Source organism: Gnatocerus cornutus, chromosome 1 (genome assembly GCF_029298725.1).
Source record: "Gnatocerus cornutus isolate USDA-ARS CGAHR chromosome 1, icGnaCorn1.1, whole genome shotgun sequence".
Taxonomy (NCBI): Eukaryota; Metazoa; Arthropoda; class Insecta; order Coleoptera; family Tenebrionidae; genus Gnatocerus; species Gnatocerus cornutus.
Genome location: NC_142233.1, coordinates 3,005,143 through 3,019,456, shown reverse-complemented (window position 1 = coordinate 3,019,456; position 14,314 = coordinate 3,005,143).

Sequence of the window (14,314 nt, the reverse complement as noted above, 5' to 3'; positions counted from 1 at the left end):
ATCTACAAAATCATCACTTTTTACCAAGATTCTACGGCTGAATTGCAAGGAGACAGCAGAATTCTGCACGAAATCATCAAAATTCTTACAGAAAACCGCATATTTCGATGCAAAACGACGATTTCTCGCCGATTTTCGTTGTTTTCGGGCTTGAATTCGCAAAGAAGAGCACAAAATCTACAAAATCATGACTTTTTACCAAGATTCAACGGCTGAATTGCAAGAAAACAGCAGAATTCTGCACGAAATCATCAAAATTCTTAGAGAAAACCGCATATTTCGATGCAAAACGACGATTTCTCGCTGATTTTCGTTGTTTTCTATCTTGAATTCGCAAAGAAGAGCACGAAATCTACAAAATCATGACTTTTTACTAAGATTCAACGGCTGAATTGCAAGAAAACAGCAGAATTCTGCACGAAATCGTCAAAATTCTTAGAGAAAATCGCATATTTCGATGCAAAACGACGATTTCTCGCCGATTTTCGTTGTTTTCTGGCTGGAATTCGCAAAGAAGAGCACGAAATCTACAAAATCATCACATTTTACCAAGATTCAACGGCTGAATTGCAAGAAAACAGCAGAATTCTGCACGAAATCATCAAAATTCTTAGAGAAAACCGCATATTTCGATGCAAAACGACGATTTCTCGCCGATTTTCGTGGTTTTCTGGCTTGAATTCGCAAAGAAGAGCACGAAATCTACAAAATCATGACTTTTTACCAAGATTCAACGGCTGAATTGCAAGAAAACAGCAGAATTCTGCACAAAATCATCAAAATTCTTACAGAAAACCGCATATTTCGATGCAAAACGACGATTTTTCGCCGATTTTCGTTGTTTTCTGGCTTGAATTCGCAAAGAAGAGCACGAAATCTACAAAATCATGACTTTTTACTAAGATTCAACGGCTGAATTGCAAGAAAACCGCAGAATTCTGCACGAAATCATCAAAATTCTTACAGAAAACCGCATTTTTCGATGCAAAACGACGATTTCTCGCTCTTTTTCGTTGTTTTCTATCTTGAATTCGCAAAGAAGAGCACGAAATCTACAAAATCATGACTTTTTACCAAGATTCAACGGCTGAATGCAAGAAAACAGCAGAATTCTGCACGAAATCATCAAAATTCTTAGAGAAAACCGCATATTTCGATGCAAAACGACGATTTCTCGCTGATTTTCGTTGTTTTCTGGCTTGAATTCGCAAAGAAGAGCACGAAATCTACAAAATCATGACTTTTTACCAAGATTCAACGGCTGAATTGCAAGTAAACCGCAGAATTCTGCACGAAATCGTCAAAATTCTTAGAGAAAACCGCATATTTCGATGCAAAACGACGATTTCTCGACGATTTTCGTTGTTTTCTGGCTTGAATTCGCAAAGAAGAGCACAAAATCTACAAAATCATGACTTTTTACCAAGATTCAACGGCTGAATTGCAAGAAAACAGCAGAATTCTGCACGAAATCATCAAAATTCTTAGAGAAAACTGCATATTTCGATGCAAAACAACGATTTCTCGCCGATTTTCGTTGTTTTCTATCTTGAATTCGCCAAGAAGAGCACGAAATCTACAAAATCATGACCTTTTACCAAGATTCAACGGCTGAATTGCAAGAAAACAGCAGAATTCTGCACGAAATCGTCAAAATTCTTAGAGAAAACCGCATATATCGATGCAAAACGACGATTTCTCGCCGATTTTCGTTGTTTTCTGGCTTGAATTCGCAAAGAAGAGCACGAAATCTACAAAATCATCACTTTTTACCAAGATTCAACGGCTGAATTGCCAGAAAACAGCAGAATTCTGCACGAAATCATCAAAATTCTTAGAGAAAACCGCATATTTCGATGCAAAACGACGATTTCTCGCCAATTTTTGTGGTTTTCTGGCTTGAATTCGCAAAAAAGAGCACGAAATCTACAAAATCATGACTTTTTACCAAGATTCAACGGCTGAATTGCAAGAAAACAGCAGAATTCTGCACGAAATCATCAAAATTCTTACAGAAAACCGCATAGTTCGATGCAAAACGACGATTTCTCGCCGATTTTCGATGTTTTCTGGCTTGAATTCGCAAAGAAGAGCACGAAATCTACAAAATCATGACTTTTTACCAAGATTCAACGGCTGAATTGCAAGAAAACCGCAGAATTCTGCACGAAATCATCAAAATTCTTACAGAAAACCGCATTTTTCGATGCAAATCCACGATTTCTCGCTGATTTTCGTTGTTTTCTGGCTTGAATTCGCAAAGAAGAGCACGAAATCTACAAAATCATGTCTTTTCCCAAGATTCAACGGCTGAATTGCAAGAAAACAGCAGAATTCTGCACGAAATCATCAAAATTCTTACAGAAAACCGCATATTTCGATGCAAAACAACGATTTCTCGCCGATTTTCGTTGTTTTCTGGCTTGAATTCGCAAAGAAGAGCACGAAATCTACAAAATCATCACTTTTTACCAAGATTCTACGGCTGAATTGCAAGAAAACAGCAGAATTCTGCACGAAATCATCAAAATTCTTACGAAATCTACAAATTCATTACTTTTTACCAAGATTCAACGGCTGAATTGCAAAAAACAGCAGAATTCTGCACGAAATCTTCAAAATTCTTACAGAAAACCGCATATTTCGATGCAAAACAACGATTTCTCGCCGATTTTCGTTGTTTTCTGGCTTGAATTCGCAAAGAAAAGCACGAAATCTACAAAATCATTACTTTTTACCAAGATTCAACGGCTGAATTGCAAGAAAACAGCAGAATTTTGCACGAAATCATCAAAATTCTTAGAGAAAACCGCATATTTCGATGCAAAACGACGATTTCTCGCTGATTTTCGTTGTTTTCTATCTTGAATTCGCAAAGAAGAGCACGGAATCTACAAAATCATGACTTTTTACCAAGATTCAACGGCTGAATTGCAAGAAAACAGCAGAATTCTGCACGAAATCATCAAAATTCCTACAGAAAACCGCATATTTCGATGCAAAACGACGATTTCTCGCCGATTTTCGTTGTTTTTTGGCTTGAATTCGCAAAGAAGAGCACGAAATCTACAAAATCATGACTTTTTACCAAGATTCAACGGCTAAATTGCAAGAAAACAGCAGAATTATGCACGAAATCATCAAAATTCTTACAGAAAACCGCATTTTTTGATGCAAAACGACGATTTCTCGCCAATTTTCGTTGTTTTCTGGCTTGAATTCGCAAAGAAGAGCACTAAATCTACAAAATCATGACTTTTTACCAAGATTCAACGGCTTGAATTGCAAGAAAACAGCAGAATTCTGCACGAAATCATCAAAATTCTTACAGAAAACCGCATATTTCGATGCAAAACAACGATTTCTCGCCGATTTTCGTTGTTTTCTGGCTTGAATTCGCAAAGAAGAGCACGAAATCTACAAAATCATCACTTTTTACCAAGATTCAACGGCTGAATTGCAAGAAAACAGCAGAATTCTGCACGAAATCTTCAAAATTCCTAGAGAAAACCGCATATTTCGATACAAAACGACGATTTCTCGCCGATTTTCGTTGTTTTCTGGCTTGAATTCGCAAAGAAGAGCACGAAATCTACAAAATCATGACTTTTTACCAAGATTCAACGGCTGAATTGCAAGAAAACAGCAGAATTCTGCACGAAATCATCAAAATTCTTAGAGAAAGCCGCATATTTCGATGCAAAACGACGATTTCTCGCTGTTTTTCGTTGTTTTCTATCTTGAATTCGCAAAGAAGAGGACGGAATCTACAAAATCATGACTTTTTACCAAAATTCAAAGGCTGAATTGCAAGAAAACAGCAGAATTCTGCACGAAATCATCAAAATTCTTACAGAAAATCGCATATTTCGATGCAAAACGACGATTTCTCGCCGATTTTCGTTGTTTTCTGGCTTGAATTCGCAAAGAAGAGCACGAAATCTACAAAATCATGACTTTTTACCAAGATTCAACGGCTGAATTGCAAGAAAACAGCAGAATTCTGCACGAAATCATCAAAATTCTTACAGAAAACCGCATATTTCGATGCAAAACGACGATTTCTCGCCGATTTTCGTTGTTTTCTGGCATGAATTTACAAAGAAGAGCACGAAATCTACAAAATCATGACTTTTTACCAAGATTCAACGGCTGAATTGCAAGAAAACAGCAGAATTCTGCACGAAATCATCAAAATTTTTAGCGAAAACCGCATATTTCGATGCAAAACGACGATATCTCGCCGATTTTCGTTGTTTTCTGGCTTGAATTCGCAAAGAAGAGCACGAAATCTACAAAATCATGACTTTTTACCAAGATTCAACGGCTGAATTGCAAGAAAACAGCAGAATTCTGCACGAAATCATCAAAATTCTTACAGAAAACCGCATATTTCGATGCAAAACGACGATTTCTCGCCGATTTTCGTTGTTTTCTGGCATGAATTTACAAAGAAGAGCACGAAATCTACAAAATCATGACTTTTTACCAAGATTCAACGGCTGAATTGCAAGAAAACAGCAGAATTCTGCACGAAATCATCAAAATTCTTAGAGAAAACCGCATATTTCGATGCAAGACGACGATTTCTCGCTGATTTTCGTTGTTTTCTATCTTGAATTCGCCAAGAAAAGCACGAAATCTACAAAATCATGACATTTTACCAAGATTCAACGGCTGAATTGCAAGTAAACAGCAGAATTCTGCACGAAATCGTCAAAATTTTTAGAGAAAACCGCATATTTCGATGCAAAACAACGATTTCTCGCCGATTTTCGTTGTTTTCTATCTTGAATTCGCCAAGAAGAGCACGAAATCTATAAAATCATGACTTTTTACCTAGATTCAACGGCTGAATTGCAAGAAAACAGCAGAATTCTGCACGAAATCATCAAAATTCTTACAGAAAACCGCATATTTCGATGCAAAACGACGATTTCTCGCCGATTTTCGTTGTTTTCTCGCGTGAATTCGCAAAGAAGAGCACGAAATCTACAAAATCATGACTTTTTACCAAGATTCAACGGCTGAATTGCAAGAAAACAGCAGAATTCTGCACGAAATCATCAAAATTCTTACAGAAAACCGCATATTTCGATGCAAAACGACGATTTCTCGCCGATTTTCGTTGTTTTCTGGCATGAATTTACAAAGAAGAGCACGAAATCTACAAAATCATGACTTTTTACCAAGATTCAACGGCTGAATTGCAAGAAAACAGCAGAATTCTGCACGAAATCATCAAAATTTTTAGCGAAAACCGCATATTTCGATGCAAAACGACGATATCTCGCCGATTTTCGTTGTTTTCTGGCTTGAATTCGCAAAGAAGAGCACGAAATCTACAAAATCATCACTTTTTACCAAGATTCAACGGCTGAATGCAAGAAAACAGCAGAATTCTGCACGAAATCATCAAAATTCTTAGAGAAAACCGCATATTTCGATGCAAAACGACGATTTCTCGCCGATTTTCGTTGTTTTCTGGCTTGAATTCGCAAAGAAGAGCACGAAATCTACAAAATCATCACTTTTTTCCAAGATTCAACGACTGAATTGCAAGAAAACAGCAGAATTCTGCACGAAATCATCAAAATTCTTAGAGAAAACCGCATATTTCGATGCAAAACGACGATTTCTCGCCGATTTTCGTTGTTTGCTGGCTTGAATTCGCAAAGAAGAGCACGAAATCTACAAAATCATCACTTTTTACCAAGATTCAACGGCTGAATTGCAAGAAAACAGCAGAATTCTGCACGAAATCATCAAAATTCTTACAGAAAACCGCATATTTCGATGCAAAACGACGATTTCTCGCAGATTTTCGTTGTTTTCTCGCTTGAATTCGCAAAGAAGAGCACGAAATCTACAAAATCATGACTTTTTACCAAGATTCAACGGCTGAATTGCAAGAAAACAGCAGAATTCTGCACGAAATCATCAAAATTCTTACAGAAAACTGCATATTTCGATGCAAAACGACGATTTCTCGCCGATTTTCGATGTTTTCTGGCATGAATTTGCAAAGAAGAGCACGAAATCTACAAAATCATGACTTTTTACCAAGATTCAACGGCTGAATTGCAAGAAAACAGCAGAATTCTGCACGAAATCATCAAAATTCTTAGAGAAAACCGCATATTTCGATGCAAAACGACGATTTCTCGCTGATTTTCGTTGTTTCCTATCTTGAATTCGCAAAGAAGAGCACGAAATCTACAAAATCATCACTTTTTACCAAGATTCAACGGATGAATTGCAAGAAAACAGCAGAATTCTGCACGAAATCATCAAAATTCTTACAGAAAACCGCATATTTCGATGCAAAACGACGATTTCTCGCCGATTTTCGATGTTTTCTGGCATGAATTTGCAAAGAAGAGCACGAAATTTACAAAATCATGACTTTTTAGCAAGATTCAACGGCTGAATTGCAAGAAAACAGCAGAATTCTGCACGAAATTATCAAAATTCTTAGAGAAAACCGCATATTTCGATGCAAAACGACGATTTCTCGCCGATTTTCGTTGTTTTCTGGCTTGAGTTCGCAAAGATGAGCACGAAATCTACAAAATCATGACTTTTTACCAAGATTCAACAGCTGAATTGCAAAAAAAACAGCAGAATTCTGCACGAAATTATCAAAATTGTTACAGAAAACCGCATATTTCGATGCAAAACGACGATTTCTCGCCGATTTTCGTTGTTTTCTGGCTTGAATTCGCAAAGAAGAGCACGAAATCTACAAAATCATCACTTTTTACCAAGATTCAACGGCTGAATGCAAGAAAACAGCAGAATTCTGCACGAAATCATCAAAATTCTTAGAGAAAACCGCATATTTTGATGCAAATCGACGATTTCTCGCTGATTTTCGTTGTTTTCTGGCTTGAATTCGCAAAGAAGAGCACGAAATCTACAAAATCATCACTTTTTTCCAAGATTCAACGGCTGAATTGCAAGAAAACAGCAGAATTCTGCACGAAATCATCAAAATTCTTACAGAAAACCGCATATTTCGATGCAAAACGACGATTTCTCGCCGATTTTCGTTGTTTTCTCGCTTGAATTCGCAAAGAAGAGCACGAAATCTACAAAATCATGACTTTTTACCAAGATTCAACGGCTGAATTGCAAGAAAACAGCAGAATTCTGCACGAAATCATCAAAATTCTTACAGAAAACCGCATATTTCGATGCAAAACGACGATTTCTCGCCGATTTTCGATGTTTTCTGGCATGAATTTGCAAAGAAGAGCACGAAATCTACAAAATCATGACTTTTTACCAAGATTCAACGGCTGAATTGCAAGAAAACAGCAGAATTCTGCACGAAATCATCAAAATTCTTAGAGAAAACCGCATATTTCGATGCAAAACGACGATTTCTCGCTGATTTTCGTTGTTTCCTATCTTGAATTCGCAAAGAAGAGCACGAAATCTACAAAATCATCACTTTTTACCAAGATTCAACGGCTGAATTGCAAGAAAACAGCAGAATTCTGCACGAAATCATCAAAATTCTTACAGAAAACCGCATATTTCGATGCAAAACGACGATTTCTCGCCGATTTTCGATGTTTTCTGGCATGAATTCGCAAAGATGAGCACGAAATCTACAAAATCATCACTTTTTACCAAGATTCAACGGCTGAATTGCAAGAAAACAGCAGAATTCTGCACGAAATCATCAAAATTCTTAGAGAAAACCGCATATTTCGATGCAAAACGACGATTTCTCGCCGATTTTCGTTGTTTTCTGGCTTGAATTCGCAAAGAAGAGCACGAAATCTACAAAATCATCACTTTTTACCAAGATTCAACGGCTGAATTGCAAGAAATCAGCAGAATTCTGCACGAAATCTTCAAAATTCTTAGAGAAAACCGCATATTTCGATGCAAAACGACGATTTCTCGCCGATTTTCGTTGTTTTCTGGCTTGAATTCGCAAAGAAGAGCACGAAATCTACAAAATCATGACTTTTTACCAAGATTCAACGGCTGAATTGCAAGAAAACAGCAGACATCTGCACGAAATCATCAAAATTCTTACAGAAAACCGCATTTTTCGATGCAAAACGACGATTTCTCGCCGATTTTCGTTGTTTTCTGGCTTGAGTTCGCAAAGAAGAGCACGAAATCTACAAAATCATAACTTTTTACCAAGATTCAACGGCTGAATGCAAGAAAACAGCAGAATTCTGCACGAAATCATCAAAATTCTTACAGAAAACCGCATATTTCGATGCAAAACAACGATTTCTCGCCGATTTTCGTTGTTTTCTGGCTTGAATCCGCAAAGAAAAGCACGAAATCTACAAAATCATCACTTTTTACCAAGATTCTACGGCTGAATTGCAAGAAAACAGCAGAATTCTGCACGAAATCATCAAAATTCTTACAGAAAACCGCATATTTCGATGCAAAACGACGATTTCTCGCCGATTTTCGTTGTTTTCTGGCTTGAATTCGCAAAGAAGAGCACGAAATCTACAAAATCATCACTTTTTACCAATATTCTACAGCTGAATTGCAAGAAAACAGCAGAATTCTGCACGAAATCATCAAAATTCTTACAGAAAACCGCATATTTCGACGCATAACAACGATTTCTCGCCGATTTTCGTTGTTTTCTGGCTTGAATTCGCAAAGAAGAGCACGAAATCTACAAAATCATGACTTTTTACCAAGATTCAACCCCTGAATTGCAAGAAAACAGCAGAATTCTGCACGAAATCATCAAAATTCTTACAGAAAACCGCATATTTCGATGCAAAACGACGATTTCTCGCCGATTTTCGTTGTTTTCTGGCTTGAATTCGCAAAGAAGAGCACGAAATCTACAAAATCATGACTTTTTACCAAGATTCTACAGCTGAATTGCAAGAAAACAGCAGAATTCTGCACGAAATCATCAAAATTCTTACAGAAAACCGCATATTTCGACGCATAACAACGATTTCTCGCCGATTTTCGTTGTTTTCTGGCTTGAATTCGCAAAGAAGAGCACGAAATCTACAAAATCATCACTTTTTACCAAGATTCTACGGCTGAATTGCAAGAAAACAGCAGAATTCTGCACGAAATCATCAAAATTCTTACAGGAAACCGCATATTTCGATGCAAAACGACGATTTCTCGCCGATTTTCGTTGTTTTCTGGCTTGAATTCGCAAAGAAGAGCACGAAATCTACAAAATCATTACTTTTTACCAAGATTCAACGGCTGAATTGCAAGAAAACAGCAGAATTCTGCACGAAATCATCAAAATTCTTAGAGAAAACCGCATATTTCGATGCAAAACGACGATTTCTCGCCGATTTTCGTTGTTTTCTGGCTTGAATTCGCAAAGAAGAGCACGAAATCTACAAAATCATCACTTTTTACCGAGATTCAACGGCTGAATTGCAAGAAAACAGCAGAATTTTGCACGAAATCATCAAAATTCTTAGAGAAAACCGCATATTTCAATGCAAAACAACGATTTCTCGCTGATTTTCGTTGTTTTCTGTCTTGAATTCGCAAAGAAGAGCACGAAATCTACAAAATCATGACTTTTTACCAAGATTCAACGGCTGAATTGCAAGAAAAGAGCAGAATTCTGCACGAAATCGTCAAAATTCTTAGAGAAAACCGCATATTTCGATGCAAAACGACGATTTCTCGCCGATTTTCGTTGTTTTCTGGCTTGAATTCGCAAAGAAGAGCACGAAATCTACAAAATCATCACTTTTTACCGAGATTCAACGGCTGAATTGCAAGAAAACAGCAGAATTCTGCACGAAATCATCAAAATTCTTAGAGAAAACCGCATATTTCGATGCAAAACGACGATTTCTCGCCGATTTTCGTGGTTTTCTGGCTTGAATTCGCAAAGAAGAGCACGAAATCTACAAAATCATGACTTTTTACCAAGATTCAACGGCTGAATTGCAAGAAAACAGCAGAATTTTGCACGAAATCATCAAAATTCTTAGAGAAAACCGCATATTTCAATGCAAAACAACGATTTCTCGCTGATTTTCGTTGTTTTCTGTCTTGAATTCGCAAAGAAGAGCACGAAATCTACAAAATCATGACTTTTTACCAAGATTCAACGGCTGAATTGCAAGTAAACAGCAGAATTCTGCACGAAATCGTCAAAATTCTTAGAGAAAACCGCATATTTCGATGCAAAACGACGATTTCTCGCCGATTTTCGTTGTTTTCTGGCTTGAATTCGCAAAGAAGAGCACGAAATCTACAAAATCATGACTTTTTACCAAGATTCAACGGCTGAATTGCAAGAAAACAGCAGAATTCTGCACGAAATCATCAAAATTCTTACAAAAAACCGCATATTTCGATGCAAAACGACGATTTCTCGCCGATTTTCGTTGTTTTCTGGCTTGAATTCGCAAAGAAGAGCACGAAATCTACAAAATCATGACTTTTTACCAAGATTCAACGGCTGAATTGCAAGAAAACAGCAGAATTCTGCACGAAATCATCAAAATTCCTACAAAAAACCGCATATTTCGATGCAAAACGACGATTTCTCGCCGATTTTCGTTGTTTTCTGGCTTGAATTCGCAAAGAAGAGCACGAAATCTACAAAATCATAACTTTTTACCAAGATTCAACGGCTGAATTGCAAGAAAACAGCAGAATTCTGCACGAAATCATCAAAATTCTTAGAGAAAACTGCATATTTCGATGCAAAACAACGATTTCTCGCCGATTTTCGTTGTTTTCTATCTTGAATTCGCCAAGAAGAGCACGAAATCTACAAAATCATGACTTTTTACCTAGATTCAACAGCTGAATTGCGAGAAAACAGCAGAATTCTGCACGAAATCATCAAAATTCTTACAGAAAACCGCATATTTCGATGCAAAACAACGATTTCTCGCCGATTTTCGTTGTTTTCTATCTTGAATTCGCCAAGAAGAGCACGAAATCTATAAAATAATGACTTTTTACCTAGATTCAACGGCTGAATTGCAAGAAAACAGCAGAATTCTGCACGAAATCATCAAAATTCTTACAGAAAACCGCATATTTCGATGCAAAACGACGATTTCTCGCCGATTTTCGTTGTTTTCTGGCTTGAATTCGCAAAGAAGAGCACGAAATCTACAAAATCATGACTTTTTACCAAGATTCAACGGCTGAATTGCAAGAAAACAGCAGAATTCTGCACGAAATCATCAAAATTCTTACAGAAAACCGCATATTTCGATGCAAAACGACGATTTCTCGCCGATTTTCGTTGTTTTCTATCTTGAATTCGCCAAGAAGAGCACGAAATCTACAAAATCATGACTTTTTACCAAGATTCAACGGCTGAATTGCAAGAAAACAGCAGAATTCTGCACGAAATCATCAAAATTCTTACAGAAAACCGCATATTTCGATGCAAAACAACGATTTCTCGCCGATTTTCGTTGTTTTCTATCTTGAATTCGCCAAGAAGAGCACGAAATCTATAAAATAATGACTTTTTACCTAGATTCAACGGCTGAATTGCAAGAAAACAGCAGAATTCTGCACGAAATCATCAAAATTCTTACAGAAAACCGCATATTTCGATGCAAAACGACGATTTCTCGCCGATTTTCGTTGTTTTCTGGCTTGAATTCGCAAAGAAGAGCACGAAATCTACAAAATCATGACTTTTTACCAAGATTCAACGGCTGAATTGCAAGAAAACAGCAGAATTCTGCACGAAATCATCAAAATTCTTACAGAAAACCGCATATTTCGATGCAAAACGACGATTTCTCGCCGATTTTCGTTGTTTTCTGGCATGAATTTGCAAAGAAGAGCACGAAATCTACAAAATCATGACTTTTTACCAAGATTCAACGGCTGAATTGCAAGAAAACAGCAGAATTCTGCACGAAATCATCAAAATTCTTAGAGAAAACCGCATATTTCGATGCAAAACGACGACTTCTCGCTGATTTTCGTTGTTTTCTATCTTGAATTCGCAAAGAAGAGCACGAAATCTACAAAATCATGACTTTTTACCAAGATTCAACGGCTGAATTGCAAGTAAACAGCAGAATTCTGCACGAAATCTTCAAAATTCTTAGAGAAAACCGCATATTTCGATGCAAAACGACGATTTCTCGACGATTTTCGTTGTTTTCTGGCTTGAATTCGCAAAGAAGAGCACGAAATCTACAAAATCATCACTTTTTACCAAGATTCAACGGCTGAATTGCAAGAAAACAGCAGAATTCTGCACGAAATCATCAAAATTCTTAAAGAAAACCGCATATTTCGATGCAAAACGACGATTTCTCGCCGATTTTCGTTGTTTTCTGGCTTGAATTCGCATAGAAGAGCACAAAATCTACAAAATCATGACTTTTTACCAAGATTCAACGGCTGAATTGCAAGAAAACAGCAGAATTCTGCACGAAATCATCAAAATTCTTAGAGAAAACTGCATATTTCGATGCAAAACAACGATTTCTCGCCGAATTTCGTTGTTTTCTATCTTGAATTCGCCAAGAAGAGCACGAAATCTACAAAATCATGACCTTTTACCAAGATTCAACGGCTGAATTGCAAGAAAACAGAAGAATTCTGCACGAAATCGTCAAAATTCTTAGAGAAAACCGCATATTTCGATGCAAAACGACGATTTCTCGCCGATTTTCGTTGTTTTCTGGCTTGAATTCGCAAAGAAGAGCACGAAATCTACAAAATCATCACTTTTTACCAAGATTCAACGGCTGAATTGCAAGAAAACAGCAGAATTCTGCACGAAATCATCAAAATTCTTAGAGAAAACCGCATATTTCGATGCAAAACGACGATTTCTCGCCGATTTTCGTTGTTTTCTGGCTTGAATTCGCAAAGAAGAGCACGAAATCTACAAAATCATGACTTTTTACCAAGATTCAACGGCTGAATTGCAAGAAAACAGCAGAATTCTGCACGAAATCATCAAAATTCTTACAAAAAACCGCATATTTCGATGCAAAACGACGATTTCTCGCCGATTTTCGTTGTTTTCTGGCTTGAATTCGCAAAGAAGAACACGAAATCTACAAAATCATGACTTTTTACCAAGATTCAACGGCTGAATTGCAAGAAAACAACAGAATTCTGCACGAAATCATCAAAATTCTTAGAGAAAACTGCATATTTCGATGCAAAACAACGATTTCTCGCCGATTTTCGTTGTTTTCTATTTTGAATTCGCCAAGAAGAGCACGAAATCTACAAAATCATGACTTTTTACCTAGATTCAACAGCTGAATTGCAAGAAAACAGCAGAATTCTGCACGAAATCATCAAAATTCTTACAGAAAACCGCATATTTCGATGCAAAACAACGATTTCTCGCCGATTTTCGTTGTTTTCTATCTTGAATTCGCCAAGAAGAGCACGAAATCTATAAAATAATGACTTTTTACCTAGATTCAACGGCTGAATTGCAAGAAAACAGCAGAATTCTGCACGAAATCATCAAAATTCTTAGAGAAAACCGCATATTTCGATGCAAAACGACGATTTCTCGCCGATTTTCGTTGTTTTCTGGCTTGAATTCGCAAAGAAGAGCACGAAATCTACAAAATCATGATTTTTACCAAGATTCAACGGCTGAATTGCAAGAAAACAGCAGAATACTGCACGAAATCATCAAAATTCTTACAGAAAACCGCATATTTCGATGCAAAACGACGATTTCTCGCCGATTTTCGTTGTTTTCTGGCATGAATTTGCAAAGAAGAGCACGAAATCTACAAAATCATGACTTTTTACCAAGATTCAACGGCTGAATTGCAAGAAAACAGCAGAATTCTGCACGAAATCATCAAAATTCTTAGAGAAAACCGCATATTTCGATGCAAAACGACGATTTCTCGCTGATTTTCGTTGTTTTCTATCTTGAATTCGCCAAGAAAAGCACGAAATCTACAAAATCATGACATTTTACCAAGATTCAACGGCTGAATTGCAAGTAAACAGCAGAATTCTGCACGAAATCGTCAAAATTCTTAGAGAAAACCGCATATTTCGATGCAAAACGACGATTTCTCGACGATTTTCGTTGTTTTCTGGCTTGAATTCGCAAAGAAGAGCACGAAATCTACAAAATCATCACTTTTTACCAAGATTCAACGGCTGAATTGCAAGAAAACAGCAGAATTCTGCACGAAATCATCAAAATTCTTACAGAAAACCGCATATTTCGATGCAAAACGATTATTTCTCGCCGATTTTCGTTGTTTTCTGGCTTGAATTCGCAAAGAAGAGCACGAAATCTACAAAATCATGACTTTTTACCAAGATTCAACGGCTGAATTCCAAGAAA